The sequence below is a fragment of the Gorilla gorilla genome, chromosome 22 (genome assembly GCF_029281585.2).
Source record: "Gorilla gorilla gorilla isolate KB3781 chromosome 22, NHGRI_mGorGor1-v2.1_pri, whole genome shotgun sequence".
Classification (NCBI taxonomy): domain Eukaryota; kingdom Metazoa; phylum Chordata; class Mammalia; order Primates; family Hominidae; genus Gorilla; species Gorilla gorilla.
The window spans coordinates 25,792,852-25,819,155 of record NC_073246.2 but is presented as its reverse complement, the minus strand read 5'-3'; the positions used below and the strand labels follow the sequence as shown (position 1 = coordinate 25,819,155).

At 38.8% G+C, this 26,304-nt stretch overlaps 1 long non-coding RNA gene across 1 annotated transcript in view; it reads right to left on the bottom strand.

Annotated features, from left to right (window-relative positions):
- Nucleotides 1-456: 456 nt before the first annotated feature.
- The window catches only part of LOC109024473 (uncharacterized), a 42,060-nt gene continuing 16,212 nt past the window's right edge, over nucleotides 457-26,304 (bottom strand). The window contains exons 2-3 of the long non-coding RNA XR_002003978.4: nucleotides 2,226-2,298; nucleotides 457-819 (exon numbers count right to left, since the gene is read on the bottom strand). This is a non-coding gene — a long non-coding RNA (uncharacterized lncRNA). The remainder of the gene's footprint in view (nucleotides 820-2,225; nucleotides 2,299-26,304) is intronic.

Here is a 26,304-nt window from a genome sequence, read left to right as displayed (position 1 = left end):
AGTCTTCCCTTTTTATACTACACCCCTTCTGATGGGGTGAAGAGTTTGTGGGGCCAAGTATAAGTGCTCACTTGGAGACCTTGCACCTCCTTCTCAGATTATATGCTGAATAACAGGATGCTGGAATTCCTGGCCTAACTGCCTTGTTCCTGCCTCTGCAGCCTGCACAGATTTTTTATGAAGCTCTTTTCTCCTCAGAGGATCCATTTGTGGTATCCACGTCCTTAGACACAAGCCATTTGAGAAGGTTGTAAAGGATGTTGGGCACAAGAACCTGCGTGACACACATGTGGTCAGATCTCCCTCAGCATGGGATGGAGCTGAGGCTGGGATGAGAGGAATGGACATCAGGGTCTAAGGAACGGCTCTTCCTGAACCACCACATATTGAAGTGGAACTTCCCTCCTTCATGCTTTTATAAGGATAAATTGTCAAAGTAGCATCAATCACATTGCATTAATAATTTGTCTTGATTTACTACTTTTAAATATTTAGGTAAGTAATAGAAGGAGCTCTAATAACATTCTGGCCCCGGGCACCTTAAATATTAGGGGTGGGTCTGCCAACCATGCTTACAAGTCAGCCCTTACTCTAATCAATACTCTCTTGACTTCTATCTCTTTTAATGTCTATTCGCTTTTCTTTTGTCTAAGAACTTGGTTTTTCCAAAAAGCCTGGAGTTTATAATGCAGTTCCACCATAATCACTGTACCCTCCCTTCTGACGGTGCTGTTCTTCTGATGTCCTTGCTATACAAAGCCCAAATGTGGTAGACTTTTGCCAGCTGCATTTATCAGTCCTATGCCCATCTTCTGAAAGCTGTTGGAAAAAAATGTATACTTTTGTGGGTTTCTGTCACTTCAATTTTATGATATTTAATTTTAGTTTTGTTCTACAACTCCTATAATACCACCCTTGTCAGATGTATTTCCCATCTGCCTGGCTATTTCAAAATTTTATCACTCTTCTCAAGTAGATAATTTTTGGCCTCCTCATCTTCAAGAGATTGCTTTTATTCTATTTCACAGTAAAAATCAAGACTTGAATGTGGAAAGACCCTAAACTCTTAAACATCAAATTATACATAAATCTAAATGTTCTGACTTTCTTCCTTCTGGTTTTACAAGTTTGTCTTAAAACTTAATGTGGGTACTTTGTGATCTTTACTGCCACCTTCAGGATGGCCTCATCTACTGTTATCTTCTCCACACCACACTGCATTAAGTATCTCCTTTCTTTCCGATACCTTCAGCTTCTCTTCTCTCCGCTCTCTCTCTCTCTCCCTCTCTCATTTTCTCTCTCTCTGCCTGCTGACTTCAAATTGCTCTCAGATAGCAATATCAGAAAAAAATTTCTTCATTTATGATATTATTTGAAGTGAAATTATCTTTTCTACTCATAGACATGCTCTTTAGGAAATTAACCAGCCACTGCCATTACCTTCTCCCTGTACCTTGATGGCTCAACATACTTCATCCCAGAACCAGCTCTTACTATTTCGCTGAAATTATTTTTTATAAAGTCACCATGTCTTTACATGCACTAATCCAAAGGGTGCACTTCAGGCCTTATCTTACCTGACTTCTCTGCAACTTCTGATACTATTGATCAAGTTTTTGATTATTGACACCCTTTTTTTGTTTTTTCTCTACTCCTGCTTCTTCCCTTATGTTTTAGGCCTTCCCAAATCTCCAGCCCAGGAAAGAATACTTATTTTGGTGCATTTGGTGTGCAGCAGAGCTTGGTCTTCTTCCCAGTTTTCTTTTCACTTTACAAATCTACTTGAGTCATCTCATTTAGACTGTAACCTTCAACTACCTGCTGACAAGTAGTCACTTATCTTTTTTCCTGGATAGAAAACATCAGCCTTCCTAGACAGTTCTGGATCACCTGATTACTGAGAATGTACATATTCCACAGAGTCCTCAAGCTGAATTCAATCTTTTCATCCTACCTCATCAAAGCTTGTACTGTCTTACGTATTTATTTTGGAAATTGGTGAAAGCCATCAACATCTTCCAGATTGTCTCAGATCTCTGTGGACAGTCTTTTTCTAGTCTCATTAGCAATGTTTCAACATCCACCAATTCCTTCTACTTCTGTGGCTCTATTCTGTTCTACTTTAGACACCTATCATCAATTAAATGGAATTCTCTCATAGTCTACTCTTATTTTTTGCTGGCATTACCATCCTCCCAACTATACTATATACATGCATGACTTACTTTTCCAACAGTTAAGATAGGGCACATGCCTTCTTTCTTTAAAAGTGTTTAAGGATCTCCAGTTCTCTATTGCCTATAAAATAAAGTTTTATTTGTATCATGCTTAACTTGACATTGAGAGTTCCTATCATCCCAAGCTCCAACTACTCATTCTTCTCCATCCGTCTCTTATACTCAAGCCATGCCAAAAACTACCTGCTTCCATATACCTATTCCTTTCATGCCTCTACACTTTGTCAGGTCATTTTATCTTTCTGAAACGTTTTGCCTTTTCCTTGTCTACCTGACAGAGTCATACATACTTTTCAATTTCAGCTGAAGCATTACCTGTAAAAACTTGACTTCTCCAAGCAGACATAAGGTCATTTATCATGGTCCAATAATCTTGGTCCTGATTCCAATGTAGCAGGAATTACCATGTAATACAGAACAATTTTCACAGTGTATGTCAAATGCAATTGACCAAAATGCCAAATGTTGTATTCTAAGGGACCCAGTATCTGTTTCATTATTGCAAATAATTCTTGGAAAAAAATGAGATATTGTGCTTCTCCCAGTTATCTCAGCTAAGACTATTTTCAAAGAACTGTTTTAAGTGTGTGGGTTATCACAATGTTCCGTATACACTGTTTGCTAATCACTACATTCTAGACACTATGAAAATTCTTTCACATTCCTCCAAAATTATGTGTTAAGTCCATTGATGGAATAGGATAATGAATAAGGTTTACATCATGTCATCATAAAAAACTTCAAGTTGAATATTAGTTAACACAGTTCTTAAAAGCACTTTGCCTAATCAATTATCAGAAATGTCTTACTGGCTCCCTTATTTAAAAGCTTCAGTTGCCTGCTCCATTCCCTGGGATCTACTCTTTTTACAAATTTCCTGTTGCCTCTTTCACAGCTGTTTTTTTTTGTTTTGTTTTTTTCTCAGACAACAATGGGCATTTTATTATTGAAATCATCAATACATTAATTAAGACCTAATATATCTGGAATATAATTGCATACAATTTTTTTTTAGCTTTTCAATCTTTATTTTTCTTCATTTTATATTTGACTGATACGCAGAAGACTTGTGCAGAAGAGTCTAGCTGTGTCTTTGTTTCAATGTCTTTTCCAGACTCTATACTTAAGGCTTCTTGTAATATATCTAATGGTTTCAAGGTATTTTTTGAACAAAGACTGTTATTTTTCTAAAATGGGCTCTTGGACCATTTTTAGCCTACTTCACATTGACTGTGATCTTCTTGGGGTCACAGATAAAACTTTTCAAGTCTTTCCTCATAGAAATTTATACTACTTCCAATAAACATTTCTGAAACAAAAACGTATATGAATACAGTAAATATAAACCTAAAATGTTTGAGTGACAGTTTTATTCCATAATTCAGCTTTAATTAGGTGAAGAATATAAATATTAAAATTAATATAAGTATTACTTCTTAATTATTTTATGAAAACTAAAATTTCCTCTAAGTTGTTCAGAATATTTCAAACTTTTAGGAACTTCCAATATTTTAATTTTCACTGTTGTTTTTAGTATTGGTTAAATAGTTAATAGGTGAGATTTATATGCTGCTCTCTGTTCCTGTTGTGTCATCGTTAAATTAGACTCTTTTGGTATGTACTTTAATATAATACTACTGTTTTATTTTATTTTATTTTATTTTTTTGAGACGGAGTCTTACTCTCTTGCTCAGGCAGGGGTGCAGTGGAACAATTTTGGCTCGCTGCAACCTCCACCTCCCGGGTTCAAGTGACTCTTCTGCCTCAGTCTCCCAAGTAGCTAAGAATACAAGTGCCCACCACCCCACCCAGCTAGTTTTGGTATTTTCAGTAGAGACGGGGTTTCATCATGTTGGCCAGGCTGGACTTGAATTCCTGACCTCAAGCAATTCGCCCACCTCGACCTCTCAAGATGCTGGGATTGTAGGCATGAACCACGGCGCCTGGCTAATACTAATGTTTTATAATTACACTTTCTCAAAAGATCTAGAATTCTATGGCTATTTTCAACAACTTTTGATAATATATTAATAATAATGATAAAATGACAACAATAATAACAACATAATAAAGATAATGATAATTAAAGCTACCACTTTAAGTATTATTTTATGTGATCATAAAACCAACATTTTATGTAAAGATTATTCTCACTTTTAAGGATACTACCAGCAGGTGTGCTTTTGGGGGGTCCTAGTGTAATTTAAAAGAAGATAAAATTATTTCTGGTTCAGATAAGATAGGATAGGCCTGTTTATTCTTGATCCTCTCAACTACGTACAACCACAAACACTGGAAGTTGTAAGAGACAAAGAAAAAATAAAGAGAGAGAGAGAGAGAACTCTGAAAGACAGGCAGATGTCAGAGGTCTCAGGATTAAAGAAACAGGTCTTTTGATGCCCACTCAACAGAAGAAAGCAAGCCAGGCCCACTGCTTCCCCTTCCCCAATTTTGCATCAAAAGGCAGATCAGGTAGGCTCATTCCTCTCTCTGCCAGATTGAATAAGAGTCCTTTCGATAACACCAGGTCAGCCCAGCAGTATCAGGAATGGAGACTGATAGTGACACCAGCTGATGAACAAAGCAGACAAGGCTAGTGAACAAGGACTATGGTTGCTTCCCACTCCTCCCTCACCCCTGCCACACACAGGCACACACATTAAGGGAAACCTAGGGGGTCTCGAAGCACTGGGAGGGGGATCTTGCCATCGTAACCAGGCTGGCCCAGGAAGCCATCCATCCTAGTGGGTCAGAGACTCTCTTCTTTACCAAGAGACATTGGTCAACTGAGCAGAAGCAGCAAGGAAAATTCTGCCACAACTAATGCTTTTTCCTGTGTGCCTGAGACTCCCTTCCCCAACCCAAAACACCAGACACTGGGCTGCGCCCACGAGAGAAAAACCTGTCACAATGAGTGGCACTGCCAGGGAAAGACTCCTTCTAAAGGCTGGAGACTCACTTTTCTAGATTGAGGCATTATGAGTCCAGGCCTGGGAAAGCATCTTCTGGCCACCAGGCAGTACCAGTAGAGACCAGTGAGAGCCCAGTGGCATCATAAGGCACCCAACAAGCAATCAAAATAACACCATAAAGACTCTAAAAATGAAGTTGTCATTGGAACCACAGTCCATAAAAGTAGGCCAGGCTCTGCTTGCTAAACTTAGACAAGGTAGCTACCTGCTAAAATAAAGACTTCAGTAGGACTTGTAATCTTCTAACAAAAGACAGAATGTTATACCACGAATCAGGAAAATCATTAACTTGAATGAGAAAACAATATCAAGTGACAACACTGAGCAGAATCAGATGTTGCAATTATCTGACAAGGATTTAGGAGCAATCATCACAAAAATGCTTTAATTGCAAAAAGCGACTAAAAATTCTTTTGAAACAGATGACATAATAGAAAATATCAAATAATTCCATCAGTTATTAAAGAGAATCAAATGGAAATTATAGAACTAAACAATACAATAACAGGGAGGAAAAAATAGCTTGCTAGATAGGATAAATGTAGACTAGAGATGAAAGGAAACAGAATTAGTGAATTTGAGAACAGATCAATAATTGATAGAATTGCTTCACTTCTCTTATGATAAGAGTTCAATATGGATACAAAAAGCAGAGTGTGTCTGTGAGTCTGAAGAAATAATGGTTGAAGACCATTGATTAACTAGAGCTCATCAGTTTGTTTGTTTGTTTTTTAACTTATCTCTGCATTACCCCATGAAGAGAAAGAAAAGACCAGGCAGAGACTGAGAGAAAATATTTGCAGGCAACATACTCAACAAAGGGCCAGAGTCTAGAATGTATATAGGACTCGAAACAATGCACAGTAAAAATAATTCAATTAGAAAGATACATGAACATGTGTTTCACTGATGAGGACAGATAGCCAATAAATGCGTGAAAAGTTGTTCAACACTCTCCGGGGGCAGTGGCTCACACTTGTAATCCCAGCACTTTGGGAGGCCGAGGTGGGTGGATCACGAGGTCAGGAGATGGAGACCATCCTGGCTAACATGGTGAAACCCCATCTGTAATTAAAAAAAGTACAAAAAAATTAGCCGGGTGTGGTGGTGGGCGCCTGTAGTCCCAGCTACTCAGGAGGCTGAGGCAGGGGAATGGCATGAACCTGGGAGGCAGAGCTTGCAGTGAGCCGAGATCTTGCCACTGTACTCTAGCCTGGGTGACAGAGCAAGACTCCGTCTCAAAACAAACAAACAAACAAAAAAATTTGTTCAACATTGTTTGTCATTAGGAAATATAAATTAAAACCAATAATGATATATTACTACACTTATCACAGCAGTTATAATTTTTAAAAAATAGTGAAATCACCACAATCTTTTTTTCTGAGTTTGAAAATAAACTGAATCACTCATTCATTGCTAATGGGAATGTTTAATTACACAGCCATTCCAGAAAATAGCTTGGCAATTTCATATAAAACTAAGCATACTCTTGCCACATGATCTAGCAGTTTCCCTCCTTAGACTTTTATCCTAATGAAATCAAAATGTATTTTCACACAAAAACCTGTACAGGAATGTGGATAGCAGCTTTGTTAATTAATATCCAGTAGCTAGAAACAGCCCAAATGTCCTTCAACAGGTGAATGCTAAACAAATTGTCATATACCGTATTAGTCTACTTTCATGCTGCTGATAAAGACATAGCTGAGACTGGGCAATTTTAAAAAAAAGAGGTTATTGGACTCATAGTTCCATGTGGCTGAGGAGGCCTCACAATCATGGCAGAAGGTGAAAGTCACCTCTTACATGGTGGCAGCAAGAGACAAGAGAGTCTGTACAGGGAAATGCCCCTTTGTAAAACTGTCAGATGTTGTGAGACTCATTTGCTATCAGGAGAATAGCAGGGGAAAGACCTGGCCCCATGATTCAATTATCTTCCTCTGGGTCTACCCCACAATGCATGAGAATTATGGGAGGTAAATGATGAGATTTAGGTGGGGACACAGAACCAAACCATATCATATACTCATGCCATGGAATCCTATCCAACAATAAAAAAGGAGAAAACTATTGATTCACTAAGCAACTTGAATTCAATGCAAGGAAATTACACTGCGTTAAGAAAAAAAGCTTGCAAAGTAACATATATAACATTCCTGAAGTAAAAAGTTTATAAAGATGCAGAACAAATTAATGTTTTCCAGGGCTTAGGGATAGGAGTGTGTGTGGATACGGCTATAAAAGGATAGCATGGGGGATCCTTGTAATAGAACTGTTCTGTATCTTGTCTGTTCTTGGATTATCCAAATCTACAGATGTGGTAAAACTTCATAGACCAAAACATACATCCACACCCACTCCTCTCTGACACAAACACACACATATTTTGTCAACCTAAATAACAGATGTACAGAGATTCTCCAAAGATAATATGTTTCTTTGGGAGTGAACATTGCAATGTGGAATATGATGCCATAGTAAGCTATGGGCATATTTAGGGAGATAAAGGAAGGAAAGTTTGGCAACAAGGATCAGTAACAAGGGTGGTGTGAGTACAAGGTTGAACAGGCAGTTACTGGGCAGATGTCCTCACAGAAGTATTTTTGGTGTAAAGTTTTGGTAGTCTTTGTGAAAAGTTATTAATATAGTTTGTCTCTGTGTTTCCGCCCAAATCTCATGTCAAATTGTAATCTTTATATGTTGGACGAGGGACCTGGTGGGAGGTGATTGAATCACGGGGGTAGTTTCCCGCATGCAGTTCTCATGATAGTGAGTGAGTTCTCATGAGATAGGATGGTTTAAAAGCGTCTAGCATCTCCCCGCTCACTCTCTCTTTTCCCTGCTCTGCCATGGTAAGACATGCTTGCTTCCACTTTGCCTTCTGCCATGATTGTAAGTTTCCTGTGGCCTCCTAGCCATGTTTTCTGTGTAGCTTGTGGCAATGTGAGTCAGTTAAACCTCTTTTCTTCATAAATTATCCAGTCTCAGGTATTTCTTTACAGCAGTGTGAAAACAGACTAATACAGAAAATTGGTACTGGGAGAGTGGGGCATTACTATACAGATACCTGAAAATGTGAAAGCAATTTTGGAACTGAGTAACAGGCAGAGGTTAGAACAGTTTGGAGGCTCAGAAGAAGACAGGGAGATGTGGGAAAATTTGGAACTTCCTAGAGACTTGTTGAATGCATTTGATGAAAATGCTGATAGTGATAAGGACAATGAAGTCCAGGCTGAGGTGGTCTCAGATGGAGATGAGGAACTTGTTGGGAAATAGAGTGAAAGTCATTCTTGCTATGCTTTAGCAAAAACTGGGCACATTTTGCCCCTGCCCTAGGGATCCGTGGAACACTGAACTTGAGAAAGATGATTTACGGTATCTGGCAGAAGAAATTTCTGAGCAACAAAGTATTCAAGATGTGACCTAGCTGTTTCTAAAAGTGTATGCCTGCTCATACGTCTGAAGAAAAAGATGGTCTGAAGTTGGAACTTGTATTTGAAACAGAAGCAATAAATCAATAAGATAAAAGGAAGCAGAGCGGCCGAGCATGGTGGCTTACGCCTGTAATTCTGGCACTTTTGAAGGCCGAGGCGGGCAGATTCTGAGGTCAAGAGATCAAGACAATTCTGGCCAACATAGTGAAACCCTGTGACTACTAAAAATACAAAAATTAGCAGGGTGTTGTGGCATGTGCCTGTAGTCCTAGCTACTCAGGAGGCTGAGGCAGGAGAATTGCTTGAACCTGGGAGGCAGAGGTTGCAGTGAGCTGAGATTGTGCCACTGTACTCCAGCCTGGTGACAGAGCAAGACTCCATCTCAAAAAAAAAAACAGAAAAGTAAAAGAGGAAGCAGAGCATAAATGATTGGGAAGTTTGCAGCCTGTTTATGTGGTAGAAAATAAAAACCCATTTCCTAAAGAGAAATTCAAGGTTGCTGCAGAAATTTGCTTATGTAACTAGAAGGGTGTTAATAGCCAAGAAAATGGGGAAAATGTCTCCAGGGCACTTCAGAGATCTTCATGGAAGCTCCTCCAGTCACAGGCCTGGAGGCCAAGGAGTAAAAATGGTTTCCTGGACTGGGCCAAGGGCCCAATTCTTCTATGCAGCCTCAGGACATGGCACGCTACATCCCAGCAGCTCCAACTAGAGCTGTGGCTAAAAGTCATCAAGGTACACCTGGGCCATTGCTTCATAGGGTGCAAGCCCCAAACCTTTGTGGCTTCCATGTGGTGTTGGGCCTGCAGGCGTGCAGAAGGCAATACTTTGGAAGCCTCTGCCTAGATTTCAGAAGATGTATGAAAACTCCTGGATGTCCAGGCAGAAGTCTGCTGCAGGGGGCTGAGCCGCCATGGAGAAATGCTACAAGGACAGTACAGAGGGGAAATATGGGGTTGGAGACCCCACAAAGAGTCTCCCCTGGGGCACTGCCTAGTGGTACAGTGAAAAGAGGGCCACCATCCTCCAAACCCCAGAATGGTAGATACACTGACAGCTTGTACCATGTACTTGGAGAAGCTGCAGACACTGAATGCCAGGCTGTCAAAGCAGCCAAGGGGGATGTATCCTGCATAGCCATAGGGCCAGAGTTGCCCAAGGCCTAGGGAGCCCACCCCTTGCATCAGTGAGTCCCGGATGTGAGACATGGAGTGAAAGAGGATTTTGGAACTTTAAGATTTAATGACTGCCCTGCTGGGTTTCAAACTTGTATAAGGCCTATAGTCCCTTTGTTTTGGCCAATTTCTTTCATTTAGAATGGGAGTATTTACCCAAAGTCTGTACTCCCATTGTATCTTGGAAGTAACTAATTTGTTTTTGATTTTACAGTCTCATAGACATAAGGTTCTTACCTTGTCTCAGATGAGACTTTGGACTATTGGCTTTTGAGTTAATGCTGGAATGAGTTAAGATTTTGGGTAACAGTTGGTGAGACATGATTGGTTTGGAAATGTGAGAACAACATGAGATTTGGGAGGGTCCATGTGCAGAATAATATGGTTTGGGTCTCTGTACTCACCCACATCTTATGTCAAATTTCAATCCCTACATGTTGAGGGAGACACCTGATGCAAGGTGATTGGATCATGGGGGTGATTTCCTTGATGGTGTTCTCATGACAGTGAATTCTCATGAGATCTGATGGTTTAAAAGTGTGTGGCACTTCCCCACTTGCTCTCTCTCTCTCTCTCTCCCTCTCTTTCCCTCCTGTGCCACCATTATAAGACTTACTTGTTTTCTATTTACCTTCCACCATGATTGAAATGTCCTGAGGTCTCCAAAACATGCTTCCTGTTAAGCTTCTGGAACCATTAGTCAATTAAACCTCTTTTTTTTAAAATAAATTACCTAGTGTCAGGTAGCAATTTATAACAGTGTGAAAACAGACTAATACAGTTGTAACAGTTTTGTTTTTAGGCATACATTCATGAAGATCCTCCTTTCATGGACCCCTGGCTCAATTTTGCCAGGGTTTGAGGTAAGTGATTCCATTTTGATTCTGATAATTTTCAAAATGGACAATCTGTGAAATCTTATAAGGTGGTAGTTTCTACCAATATCAATTTCCCAGTGTGATAATGTCCTATTATTATCATCTCCACAAAAATATTTCATTTAAAAAAGGTCACAAATCCTACTGTGTCACCATTTGTCTCCACCCATAGGATATTAAAATATTTGTGTTTTCTCTCAAATGTGTAAAATCTTGAGTTTTACAAGTTTTTTGGTCACAAGCTACTTTATTATCCCATGGGAATAGACAAAGTCCTATCTAAACCAAATTCCGAAATTGTAGTGTCCATAAACATTTTATATTATCTGATTGTGATAATTTTCCATGTTCCCCATTCTCATTTTCCTCCACATATAGTCCCCATAACTCTCCTCTTAATAAGGAGGTATGAGAATGAAATAATTTTTATGTATATAAATATTTATAAATATATAATACATTTAGTATATAAAATAATATATTTGATATATTTTTTCACAAGATACCCTTATATAGAGGGTGGAGTGACTATGGCATTCTTAAAAAAATTGAGTCAGACTCTATTTAGAGATATTTTTCAATTTGCTGAGGAAAAAAGCAAAAAAACACACTGTTTTAGATTATTGGAGTTCAAATCCATATTTTTTGAAAAACCTAGGCAAAGCCTATGAAAGAGCATCAGATGAGTTTTCAGTCTTTGCTTTAATAATTTTTATGCTTCTATACATTAAAGAAAAGTACACCCAAATTATTAATAATGCATATTGGCCTCATTTCTTAGCCTTACTGTCAACTACTACGCTACAGATCAGCTGTAATAATTCAGAGGGTATTCATTTTTTTTGATGCAATTTATGTGAAAAGCGTATATGTTAATAGTAAATCCCATTTGTCCAAGAATTGCTTGCTTAGACTTGCCTTCTAGTCCTTTTCCTGTATCAATGTGTAGCTGATTAGTAGATAAAATAACTACTCAGGATTCCTGTGTGCTGTGAATTGAATACTCCCATCCTCCCAAATTCACATGTTGAAGCTCTCTTATCAATGTGATGGTACTGGGAAGTGGAACCTTTTGGAGTTAATTAGGTTGTAAGGGTGGAGCCCCCTTATTAGTGTCCTTATAGAAAGAGAAAGAGAGCGATCTTTCTCTCTTTTATTCAGTAAGAATACACTGAAAAGATCTAGACAGTACTTTCCTGCAAACTAGAAAGAGAATCCTTACCAGATACTGAATCCGCTAGTGCCTTGATCTTGGATTTACCAACCTCCAGAACTGTGAGAAATAAGTGTTTGCTCTCTAAGCTACCTTGTCTACAGTGTTATCTATCTCTGTTTATCTATCTATCTACCCGCCCATCTATCTATCAATCTATCTTTTCATAGTAGTGCAAAATATGACTATATGTATTATATTTTTAAAAGTCGGGATTACTATTTCTAGAAAGCATATATCTTAGAGTGTAGAGTGACCATTAAAAGATTTCCTTCTATGGAATAGACATTACTACTTTAAAACATCCTCATATGAAGTTTCAAATTAAAAGAAGAAAGGATAGAATAAAAAATAGAATATTTTGAAAGATAAAATATAATCATTATTGTAACTTGGAAAAAGAAAAATCAGTAGGTTAATTCATTAAATTGAAGTGGTACAAATAAGATAAACAGTCAATATTGACTTCAGTAAAACAAATGAGGGATTGATAGGTAAAGCACTTAAAAGTTTACAATGTTTACAAAAGGCAGTTATCAGAATAAGAGAAGGTATTCAGGAGCTAGACTTGGTAGTTACTGGGAAACATGTTGTATGTTACAAAATAAGCGAAGTCTAAGGAAGGCAGAACAATAACAACATGGTGAAGTTTGGGCATAATTTTTTTTAGTTTTCACCAAGAACTATGACCTGGAGACTCTTCACTTTGTGACTTAGGAAAATAAATATTTGCTTTGACGTTTTATCTTAACTTGAAATGAGAATGATGAATATTTGGCCATGAAGCGAGGAGAAAACAACAGATGATTTTCACATGACTATTGGCATTTCCATCTGATGAGAATGAGTGTTATATATCCTAAGCACCCATAGGATATATGAAGTTATACATAATGTAACTCTAGGACTACTCCCTGCATTAGGATATTGGAATCTTTATTACAAAATGTGTCTTTACAGATTTAAAAATGTTTAGATCATATTTGAATTATAGTAGAAATAAGAAAATATGCAAGTTAAATCATGAAATTAAGAATCTTTGGAGATTCATTAATATAAAAAAATCAGTTGGCATTAAGTAAATATTTCTTGAAAAGTTATAGAATAGTTGAGATAAGAAAAGCCTTAGGAAAATTGTATAAATAAATCTGAGGAGAGTAAAGAAAAATGGCTGGTAAACGAACTAGGAACCTTGTAAAGACGTGGAGTGGAAGAGAACCAGCAATAAAAGGCAAGAATAAAAATCAGACAAAACTAGGATGGGATAATACACAGTCAGCGCTGGGCTTACAAAAATCAGGAACAGATTATGTCACTTTTCATTATCCTCCCACTAATCAAATTAAAAAATCATTAAATGTACTTTCAGGCTGAAGTATGTTTTAGAATACTGAGGAGCTTGCATATTATTTTAATAGTTGGCTATAGTATGAAGAAAAAGTTCAAATCGTGTAAATAAGAAAATAATCGAGAGAGACTTTGGAATCCAGAAATGATGTGGAAGTTTTAGCAAGACCACAATAGGTCATAGAGACAGAATACTACCTCATTGGTCATTCTGTAGAGACAATTTTAATTTTAATTACCATAACCAATATTTAGATTTATTTATTAGATTGGTGCAAAAGTAATTGTGGTTTTTGCCATTGAAAGTAAAGTAGTTTCATTAGGTTTTGCACCAACCTGATATTTTTAAATTCTTAGTCGTTAAATCTTCAGGGCTTCTCTGCTTTTCCAAAAGTTCAGAAACTACCCTGTTTCTCTAGAAGTTCTCCAAACCTTGAGAGTCAATCTAAAGCTTTATTAAAGGTGTTGATTTATTCTTCCAGTTATATTTACAGGGTACCACAGTGTGCCAGATCTGGTAAAGGGATTTAAATATACATTAACAAAAAGAGACAGTAATACTGTTTCCTCCCTCATAGAAATTTGAGATGAATAGCAGAGTAATCAAATAGTCACAGAAATATATAACATTAAAACTGTGGAAAAGGCTATGAAAAAAAGTATATGGAACAATAAGGTCAATGAAGAAAAAATCTAAATTCATCTCAGGGTGAATTTCAAAGGCTTTCTTGAGAATGTGACATTTGAGCTGGATTCAGGAAGATGAGTATAAAATAATGAGGAAAACATGGGAAGAGTTAAAAGTTCCAGGAAAAGAGAAGTGTACCAGTAAGGGTGCAATGAGAAGACAGATACTGCCGAGCAATTTGAACAGCAAAGAAAAAGGATGTTAACTATACTAGGAGATTGGATTAATGAGGAATTGGCTGGTAAGAAGTAAAAAGAACTCTAAAAATGTAGGAGAGAAACTGTAATGGGCAATCAATGGCACTTGAGTCAGGTCCCCATTCTCTCCTTGTTAGAGAGACGCTCCCTATCAAGATCTCTCCTGACAAAGTCAGACCTTGTTAGGGAGGGCACAGTTGTTGAATGGCAGAGAAATAGCTGAGGCATCACACATGTAGAACTTGCCAGAAACTGCCCTCTAGAGTGTCAAGTAAAGCCATTCACTCGAAGGTGACCCACTGGAGTAAGTCCTCTACAAAACAACCTGTGGATGCTTTTGGCTTATCCTGTAGGCTTTGGGCTGCTGGCTTCTATCCATTGCAGGAGCTGTTTTCTGGAGAAGTGTGTGCAGCATGACTCAGTACTAGAGAAGTCGTCTGCACTGCAGAGCTGGACACTGGGGATACCCTATGTACTGTGAGATACTGCCACGAGGAGCACCTTAGACCAAGAAGAAAAGCTCTTTCTTTCTGCAAAGTATTTTCAGCATCCCCTGCTCATAAAACTTAACATTGTGTCAGCTGGCTAAGAAATAATATTTAGTGGGCTCAGGTCCATTCCTGGAACAGACAATAAAAGGTTCATTCAGACATGGCAGAAAATAGGTAACTGGACAAGAAATTAACTGTGCAGGGGCCCTAGGTGGGTAGAACAAAACACATTTGAAGACATTGCTCAGGGTTTATGAAATGTTACTGAAACCACCCAAGCTGTCCCATAGAACCAATGTCTATGGTTTCCTTTGAATAAACATAGAAACTGTTCCTCCCAGTCTTGAAACTTGAAAAGCTTCATTTGTTTTATCTGAGTTCCTTTCTCAGGAAACCAGCCATCAGGGCTTAAGATAGAATCAAGGAACTGACATTCACCAGTTCACCACATCTGGACAAGGAGATACCAGACCTCTCACCCATCATGATCACCTGACTGCATATTGACCAATTCCTCTTCTTTACTCTTCCCTAATTCCTGTTTTCCCATACATGGTTACATTTCTTCCTTCCCATATAAATCCCTAATTTTAGTCAGTCAGGGAGATGGATTTGAGACGGATCTCCCATCTCTTCAGCTGCCACCCCAGATTGAAGCCTCTTCCCTGCAATACTTCTTGTCTCTGTGACTGGCATTATGTGTTGTAAGCAGCAGGACCTAGACAAAACTCCTGGTGTTTCAGTAACATTATTTTATTCTTTAATTTAAACCTGAATATAATTCAACCTTTCATACCTTACAGAAGTAGTTAACATACAAAAGTGCAAATGTGGCCGTGCGTGATGGCTCACGCCTGTAATCCCAGCACTTTGGGAGGGCAAAGTGGGTGGATCACAAGGTCAGGAGATCAAGACCATCCTGGCTAACATGGTGAAACCCTGTCTCTACTAAAAATACAAAAAAATTAGCCGGGCATGGTGGCGGGTGCCTGTAGTCCCAGCTACTCGGGAGGCTGAGGCAGGAGAATGGCATGAACCCAGGAGGCGGAGCTTGCAGTAAGCCTAGTTTGTGCGACTGCACTCTGGCCTGGGCAACAGAGCGAGACTCCATCAAAAAAAAAAAAAAAAAAAGTGCAATTGTGTGGGAGTCAGGATACTGATGCACCGTCTTGGGTTACATTACTTCCTAACAAATCTTGCGTGGCTTCAGGTTATTTATAAAATGAGGAAAATGAAGTTAATGATATTTAAAGTCTCTCTGTAGTTATGATTTATGATACTTTGAGTCACAGAAACAAGTACTTGAATGAGTATAACTAGTATGAATTATTATTTTTAAGAATAGTATTTCCAATATTTAGTGCTTGGCAAAAATGTTACTCAGATCACAGTTTATTAAAACAAGTTGAAATTAGTGACATGTAAATGTTAATATTTTTGAAACATATTTACAATAATCATATTTTTTGTGCAAATATTTCCCTACAGTCCATGAACAAAGAGTAGAGTCTTGATATCGCTGCTAATGCAGGCTTCCCAAGCACCCTTAGTGTGACACAGAGCAAGCAATGTCACTGCAGATGAAAGCTGATGAATATTCTCACAGACCTGGACTTGTACCTGGAATTGTGGTTGGACGAGTTCTTTTAAGTGACCACCATTGGCAAGGCAATAGGTTATGATCAGAAAGATCCGTCCTTTTTGTTTATTCTCCAGAAAGTAAATTAGAGTATTCCCCTCAATGTAAAAGAAAGAATTTAACCACAAATATTGGCTCACAATAGCGGTAGTTAAGTCAAAGATGTAGTCATTGCAGTATTAAGTGACATTCAAGGGAAAATGAATATGGCTTCTTTGATTTCATGATTTTCACACAATGGCACCTGTCAGTTCCAGGCACTGTGAAGGCTATGATTAGTATTTGAAAACAGCATCAGCTTGCAAGCTTATTCTTAATGATATTTTTAATATATGTATTTGATTAGCAAGAGGATAGTGAATCTTAATAGTTTTTTTAAAAATCCTGAAATATCTCTTTACATGCATATGCTGATACTGATGGAGAAATCTGGTTAAAATTAAAGGTAAGCCTCTATTCAAGTCCCAGATTCTTAAAGCGCTCTTCTATGCAGTGTTTATCTATCAAGAATTTTTTTCTCAAACTCATTATTTTCTGGTTTTCAAATGACCTAGGAGAGCGGTGAAAAAACACCAAAATAAACACAATTTTGCCTGAAATTCTGGCTCATAGAGTTTTGACAGCATGGAGAAAACACTTTTAGAAGATTTTATGTCTTAGGCCACATATGAAGATGTGAATCCTTATATGTTGCATCTTTCAGGGAGACAAAAAAAGGAAAGAAATAATTTTCTGTATAGCAGTAGCCTTTTCTAATGCCAGCAGCCTTTTCTGGAACAGCTGCTTGTAATGCCCATTTAATTGGCTTAAAGTTGTTCTCTCCTTTTCTGCTTTGATACACGGTAACATCATAATTGAACTATTTTTAGGATGTTATAAAACAACTTCCTGAAAATCCAGCTGTATCTTTATTATGTGTCAAACGTGTGTGCTTTTTGTATTTAAATGGTAGATTGTTTTAAGTAACTATTTTAGGTAACATTTGAAGATGAGTTACCCTGTGAATGTTTTTATTTGTTTGTCTTATCGACTCAAATATTTTTATAAGGTAACTCCACTAAGAGTCTCTAACCACCAGAAATTATTTATGTACAGCTTTTTCATAGCAGTAGAGCATGTGCCAGCATAGCGTGCAAATAACATCAATAACCCATGTGTTAAATAAATATTCAGCACGTGCTCACTTTGTCAGATCCTAGATACACAACGGAAACCCAAACAAAGAACAGCATGAAGCTTCTAGTCCAATAGACAATTTTTAATTGCCTAGGTTTTAACAATAAAAATGTGGAGAGGATAAATGCAAGATAACTGAGATAATCAAGTTTTTCTGAGGCAATTTGAAAAAAAAATCCTTAGATTATGATTGTGATTTTCTGTTTGGCTAAGTTATGTGGTAGTCACTTGAGAGCAAAGAATCATGCACTCTAGAATCTAATAATGCAGGATATTTCTGAAATCTGGGAGAGGTAGTAAATGACAGGGCCAGGAGACAACGGTTTTCTTGAAAAGCCAGACAGATGAATTTAAGATTATATATAAAAATTAGCTGAATTTAATGTGAGGTTCTCAGATGAAAAACAACGATTTAGGCCGGGTGCAGTGGCTCACGCCTATAATCCCAACACTCTGGGAGGCCGAGGCGGGCAGATTACGAGGTCAGGAGATCGAGACCATCCTGGCTAACACGGTGAAACCCCGTCTCTATTAAAAATAACAACAACAACAAAAAAAATAGCAGGGCGTGGTGGCGGGTGCCTGTAGTCCCAGCTATTCGGGAGGCTGAGGCAGGAGAATGGCGCGAATCCCGGAGGCAGAGCTTGCAGTGAGCCGAGATCGCACCACTGCACTCCAGCCTGGGTGACAGAGCGAGACTCTGTCTCAAAAAAGTAAAAAAAAAAGGAAAAACAAGATTTAACACAAATAGAGGGAAGAGTAGCAGTATTGGTTAAAAAGTATCCTGACAATTTATGGACAACAAACCCAATACAAGGCCACAGTGAGTCATGTTAACAACGTGAATCATCATAAGTCATACTGCCAAAAAAGCCATTTTGAACTTGGTTACACTGATAGACATGTAAAATGAGAAAAGTGATAGAAGCCCAGGACAAAGAAAGTGACAGTATACTGCCTGTCATTTGGCCGAATCTGTTTGTTCCATTCAAGTCACCAGACTTTCAGAAAGCTATTGACAAAGTGGAAGACATTCAGAGCTGAGGAGACTAAAATTATGAAGGGAATTGACAACATGACAGATGAAGCCTCCTTAAAGAAATTGTGGATATTGAATCTCTAGAAGAGAAAACTCAAGGGGAATAAGAGAGTTCCCCTTAAATAGACCAAGTGCTTTCATGTGCAAGAGGCCTTTGATTTGTTCCTTATAGCCCTGATGCTTCAAACTGGAATGAAAAAGATGAAACTCCAGGGAACACAGTTTTAGCTAAATGTAAGGAGAAATTTTCCACCACTCAGAGCTGTCCACGGATAACTCTGACTGCCTCTAGAGAGGCAGAACCTTAAGCCATAATATTGTCTGCATCACTGGAAGTTTTCAGGCACAGCCTAGGTGAGCACATGTCGGGCATTTTGTTAGATAGGTGATTCAACATCAGATGGAAACTGGACTAGATGCCCCTGAAGGTCTCTTATCCCTTACCACTCTAGAGCTATACAAAGTATATATTTTATTTTTCTGGCCAGGGAGCACACACAGGCATTCATCCTCCTAACTACATTTTTTTTTTTTTTTTTTGAGACGGACTCTAGCCTTGTTGTCCAGGCTGGAGTGCAGTGGTGTGATCTCAGCTCACTGCAACCTCTGCCTCCCAGGTTCAAGTGATTCTCCTACCTCAGCCTCTCAAGTAGCTGGAATTACCAGTGCCCTCCACCATGCCTGGCTAATTTTTGTATTTTTAGTAGAGACAGGGTTTCACCATGTTGGGCAGGCTGGTGTGGAACTCCTGACCTCAGGTGATGCCCCTGCCTCAACCTCCCAAAGTGCTGGGATTACAGGCGTGAGCCACCATGCCCAGCCACTACATTTCTTTAATAGTAAAGTCTTTGACTTTTTTTCTCTTTACACATTTAATTGTATAACATTAAAATATTTTTAATTAGCAAGCTCGCATGAAGAACATTTTCATATTTTACATATAAAATATAACTATAATTCATCTCATGAAAAGTTAATAAATTTTAAATATGTTTAGCCATATGTCAAGAATGTTGTGTTTAGCAACTGTTAGCATAAAGGAAGTATTTAAATAATTTCAATGGTGATGCAAAAATATTTTAGTCCCAATCATAGAACTCAATGAGTTTGCCACAAAGTAGGATCTTAGTGATTGATTCTGTTTTGTGTTTAAACCTCAATAGCTGGGAGCACAGGCTCCCACAGTCACAGGAAGGTCTATGTTGGGATCTCTGAAGCAGGATATTTCCCTGATCCCTTCACGGGACTCATGACGGGCTGCCTTGGCCACTCAGCCTGCAGCTCTCAACTCCTCATAGAGGAAACACATAAGTGAATGAGGGGGGAACTGGAGTGCGTGAGTGATGCAACCAGCCGGCCACTTCAGCACCAGCAAGGGCAAACTCCATCCACTCAGACCTGCTGTGTTCCACCCCCATGGGAGGGAGTGTGAAGGGGAGCAGGTACAGGAGCCAGGCAAGAGCTTTTGGGAGCTGCAGGAGCAAACTCCATGCAGGTCCTGCAGCAGCATCTGGGCAGTGCCCATGACCCCTGGATCCCCAGAGAGAGTGTTACAGTGCTCTTTTAGCTCTGCTGTCTGTGGACAGCTTGAGTGTTAACTGCTCAGCGGGTCTCTGCCTCTTCGCATAAGGCAGTTGCCTTCTGCCAGCGAGGGCCAAGGGCCAGTGCGACATTCTTTTGTATCTGCACTCGTGGCTCCCGAGCTCTTGTTCAGTATCCCGGAGAAATTAGGTCACATGAACGAATTGAAGGATGGTAAATGCAGGGGACTTTATTGCCGATGAAAGTGGCTCTTAGTCAAAAGGGAGCAGAAAAGAAGATAGGGTGGGAAGCTAATCTTCCCCTGAAGTCTGGCCATCTCCTGCTGGATTCTTCTCTGGAGTTACACCATCAAGCTCTCTTTCTGAAGTCAAACCACTTCTTTCGGATGTCCAGCCATAGTCTCCAGCACCCAGTTATTTCTCTGTCTCTACGGGCTGAGTCTGGGGTTTTTATCGGCACAAGATGGGGGGACAGGGTGGTCCATGGTTGGTTTAGAAAAAGGCGACATTCAGGCCGGAAAATAGGGATATAAGTTCTCACTTTGGGCTGTGGTTTCAGGCTTGAGGGTGAGGTTTTATGGGGACTTGCCCTTTTCTGCCTAGAATTTCTCTGCCTCCTTTCCCTATCACCTGCACCTGTTGTGGCATCATTGGGAAGTCCTCATTGCTGTGGCATCCTTTGCCACTGCACAGTGTTGCTATGTGGGCTTCTCCTAAATTCTCAGTCATTGTGCCCCAGAGCCCTCTGAGACAGGACCTACTTCCAGCTTTCTACTAACCCAAGTGCGTCTCCAAGGACACTTGGGTTAGTAGAAATTTTCTAAAGAATTCCTTATCCTGGAGTCCCATCATACTCTTCAGTTAGTCTCAATCTTTTCTACTTCAGGACACAGCCAGATTAATATTTACCAGTGGGCCTGAAACATAATTGATCTTTACTAACAATTTGCAGGTTGGGGTAGGGGTCAGGGGCTAATGGATGTCTTCTGATTTTAGACAAACAATGCTGAATTTCTATTCTTTATTTACTTGTGTATATTAGAAATGAATAAAATGACAGCCTTGTTATTATGATTACTATTGAGACAGAGTTTGACTCTTCTCTGCCCAGACTGGAGTGAGATCTTGGCTCACTGCAACCTCTGCCTCCTGGGTTCAAGCAATTCTCCTGTCTCAGCCTCCCGAGTAGTTGGGATTACAGGCACGTGCCACCACGCCTGACTAATTTTGTATTTTTAGAGAGACGGGGTTTCACCATGTTGGCCAGGCTGGTCTCAAACTCCTGACCTCGGGTGATCCGCCCGCCTCGACTTCCCAAAGTGCTGGGATTACAGGCGTGAGCCACCACACCCAGCCAACAACTTTATTTTTTTTTAACTAAGCTTGTTGCATATTCGTCTTGTTTATGAGTAGTGATACAGGAGTGCTGGGAAGGGAAGAGCATGGTCCCTGTAAATGAAACAGAAGTGGGAAGAAGTGCTGGGTAGAGAAGGGCGTGATCCCTGGCTACGGCTACACCCCCATGGACCTAGGTGAGGACAGGCACTCCTGCCTTTGTGCCCAAATGTTGCATTTCCCAAGACCACCACCGCCCACCACGCCCCTATCTTGGGCCTATAACAAAACCTTAGACCCTAGCAGGCAGACACAAGTGGCTGGACATCGTGAAGAACACATCAGCAAAAGAAGACACAAGTGGCTGGTCAACGAGAGCACGCCAGCAGAAGAGCATGCTGACAGGCACCAGCAGGCTAGCAGGCCACCGACTGGTGGAACAATATGGAGTTTGGCTGTGCAGTAGGAGGAGAACCAGGGCCACCGAGTGGCTCAACTCCAGGGGAAATCCATCTCCTATCTGGCTCCCTTATCGGCAGAGAGCTACTTCCACTCAATGAGACTTTGCACTCATTCTCCAAGCCCACATGTAATCCAATTCTTCCAGTACACCGGGTCAAGAACCCGGGTTACAGAAAGCCCTCTGTCCTTGTGACAAGGTAGAGGGTCTAATTGAGCTGGTTGACACAGGCTGCCTATAAACACCAAACTAAAAGAGAACCCTGTAACACACGCCCACTGGGGCTTCAGGAGCTGTAAACATTCACCCCTAGACACTGCCGTAGGGTTGGAGACCCCACAGACTGCCCGTCTGTATGCTCCCCTAGAGGTCTGAGCAGTGGGGTGCTGTATAAGTGAGCCCCACCCCCATTGCACGCCCTGCGAGGGGGACAAAGGAACTTTTCCTGTTTCAATAGTAAAGTTACTGTGTTCCAAGGTGTTCTTTCCTGAAAGCCACAGCCAAAATCTGAATTAATCACTTGGTGGCTTGGCAAAGCCTCCTGTAGGAAGTTCCAACTGAAGAGATGTGTCTCTCCTTTTCACTACCATCACTTGTGCTTCCTTCTTTCTTGCCTCTCTCTTTTTTCTTTTCCCCTTTTTCCTTCCATTGGATTATTTTAAAGGCGTTTAAGGTTTTGCTTTAGGATGTAGGTAGGTGCACCACATGGAGATAAGTTGGGTCTGAGAAGAAATGCAGTTTATGAGCCTATCTGTCTCATAAACTACACACTGTTATCTTTGTATTTATACATTTCTAATTTGTAATCATGTGTCATTGGTCCAGTTTAAGTAAAATGAAATGGAGACTAGGCCTGAAAATAATCCCTGAGCAGAAAAAGACAGGCCTTGAAAGTGGCCTTAACCTTGTTTGATATGCAAACATAAGTGAAATGTAATTTAGGCTGTTTTGTGTAAATGCCTATATTTTTTTTAAAAAAAAAGAAAGTTAAGCTTAACCAATAGCAAGTTGCCAATTAACTTACAGTTATATAAGTAGGCACCTTCCAATGGGACAGACCAAATAAGGCCACTACATAGCTGCAAACAATAAAACAGGTGCTTGTCTTTATTTCTATGTTCACCCTATTAAAAAAAAATAAAAGCCTTCTTTTCACACGCCTATGATTTTGAATTTGATTCTCTTTATTTTAAAGAATTAAAATAAACTCTTTAAAATTTTAGTGTGGATCAGTTTATATTTTAACAGTAATAACATTTGATTTTTCTACTATGCATCCTACAAGATTTAAAGGAAAAAATCTGGATCTGGAATGTTTAAAAGTGAGCCATAATACTCTTTTGACAGACTTCTGCAAATGCATGCCAAAAAAATAAAATATGTATCTAGCAGGGCCCTCTTTAAACACTTTTGCTGGTTAATAAATTTAATGCATATAACTTGACAGGACCAAAAAAAGGGTTTATCTACAAAAACTGATTGAGAATATAGAAGAAAGTAAGACAAAGCTAACTTATGGTACAAACGTAACATGAGGAATCCTGCTTTGGTAATTTTTAATCTAAATTACTAAATGGATATTGCATATTTAAGCACTAGGGTGTAAAATTATTTCTATAACCTGGTCTCCAAACCTTCAGGCTCATACATTTTATTATATAAGATGTAAAGTATACAATTTTAGAAACTATAAACTCTTAAGAAGATTCATGATTGGTGATACACACAAAACCAACTTCCATTAGCCAAGAAATACAAGTTCGGCCCAGATAAGACTGGGCTGACTTATTTAGTAATTTTAGCCAAGTAGTAGTTTTGCCTAAATTTTTCACCCTAAGGAAGAATTAGTTGTTGTTAATGCCAGGAGAAACTGTGAAAAAATATGTTATAAACTGAGGCAGCTATCTTTTTACCATTTTTTTTTCTACTTGGTTAGCTTTCAAACTCGAATGCCTTGTGGCATCGAATAAAAATATTGTGATATTTTACCACATCAAATTTATGATACTAAAGACATGAAATCCATTCTAGTGTGAGTTTTACTATATAAATGTGAGCCTCGTGCTTGATTAAACCTCTGTACATTTTCCCCACATTTACTGTATTTGTAGGTTCTATTTATACATTTTTTGTAATATTTACCATTTCTTTTCATCTCTTCATTTTTATTTCCACCATCCTTAAGGCCTTAATATTCGGTTTGAAATAGAGGCAGAACCATTACGTTTGTCTCTCTGCCTCCATTCTCTGCTTCTGTGATACTTTTCATGCTTCACTGGCAGATTAAACTTCTTGAAGCACAAATCTAAGGATTTCTTTATTTCAGCAAAAATTCTTAGTCTCCCTTTTCCATGGTCTACAATAAAAAATATTCAAATGTATCAACTCTTAAGGTCTTTATTGTCCAGGTCTCAAAATACTTTTACTATATTATTCCCTTACAAATGTTACCAAAACAGCAAGAGTTCTGTCTGGGTCCTGCTGCTCCCTGACCAGAAAGCCATCCACTGAAATAATAAGTACTGCCAAGGGAGAAGACATTATTTGAGTGCTGCTGGTAAGGAGAAGGGAGTCTCAAATCCATCTCCCTGACAGACAAAAATGAGGGGTTTATATAGCAGGGAAGAAATGTAACCATGGGTGAAAAAACAGAATTTAGGGAGAGATAAGGTAGAGCAGTTGGTCAACAGGTTAGGCAATTGGTCGGCAGAAGGAGGGTTAGGCAATCATGATGGGCCAGGGGTCTGGCTTCTCCTTGTCCGCATGAGTTGATCTGATAAATTTCCATTCCCTAATACTCTCTGGGAGGCCTGATGGTCGATTTCCTGATAAAGGAACTCAGATAAAACAAATGTAACTTTTTCAAGTTTTAAGACTGGGAGGGTCAATTTCTATGTTTATTACAGAGAAACTATAAACATCAGTTCTATGGGACTATTGTGTGGGTGTCACAAACATAATTCCTATTTTTTTATGTTGACTGAACTGAGCCACCTTCCTTACCATGTATGTCTTAACTTTTCCCAACCATGGTTCCTTTCCTATTCTGTTAAACTTACTTGAAATGCTTTTCTACTTTATTCCCAAATGGATAAATTATGTCCAATTGTGCCCTACAATGTTGCCTATTATAAGCATTCAATAAACACATATTTGTAAATGAATAAATAAATAATAATTATTATTATTAATTGGAGACAGAGTCTCGTACTGTTGCCCAGGCTGGAGTGTAACTTTGTGATCTTGGCTCACCGCAAACTCTGCCTCCTGGGTTCATGTGATTCTCCTTCCTCAGCCTCCCGAGTAGCTGAGATTACAGGTGCACACCACCATACCTGGCTAATTTTTTGTATTTTTAGTAGAGACATTATTTCACTATGTTGGCCAGACTGGTCTCGAACTCCTGACCTCATCATCCACCTGCCTTCACCTCCCAAAGTGCTGGGATTACAGGTGTGAGCCACTGCGCCTGGCCAAATTAATTTCTTAATTAAAGTTGATAAATGGGCAAAAAGTAAAATCTCATTAATGTTTTAAAAATTCAGGTTATTCACTTATGAGTCAAATATCTATTGAACATCTAGTATAAAGTGAAGAGTGTAGATCTTAGGGATAAAAATCTTAATCTTAGGGATAAAAAGCATAATCCCTATTATTAAGGAGCTTACAGACCAGTGATAAAGATATATTTGAAAATTAACAAGTTATAATAGTATTAGAATCTCAACAGAATAATTTAGTAAATAAGAAGCACTCGTTTAATGCTGCTTAACAATGTGGAATTTTTACTTTTTGCAGTCCTTTCTGGTATAAGACAGAATATAATTTTATCTTGAGTAATGTATAATCAGATTTTGGCCTACACTTATTCCTTTTATGATAGAAAATCAAGACACCTTTTAAAATAGAGATTTTCAGTGTTTATTTATTTGTTATTCATGACTACTGTTCTACCAGAACAGTCCAACAGAAACTGGTTACAAGGGGATTCTAGACTAAGACTTGAGTGAATCACATGCCAGTTGAAAAAGCAGGTCTATGTGATAGAGTGTCCATTTGTGGTTCTAGGTAAATAAGGCATGTCTGTATCTAGTTAGATAATAATAAAGAAACTTTTTAATAAAAATGTCAGAGCTGATTTTGTTATTAACAAAATCACAACCACTGCAATATAATGTTTTAAATTCTGCTGTGTTCCATATAGGTTTTTAAAATGTGCCCTGTCTTTACAGTTGAAACAGTGACACCAACATTAAAATGTATTTTAAAATATGCATGTAGCAGGTTATCATTAATATTACATAAGGGTCAAATTTTATTTTAAAAAGGCTAATGAACTTAGGAATTCTGGAATCAGATGATGCATTAATGTTCATGTCATTTACTGTTTGATTTTATTACATATATAATAGTAGCGATCAGGATTTTTGTAGCCCAGTTTGCATGGGCTCTGTATTTTTGATTTACTGATTTGTAAAA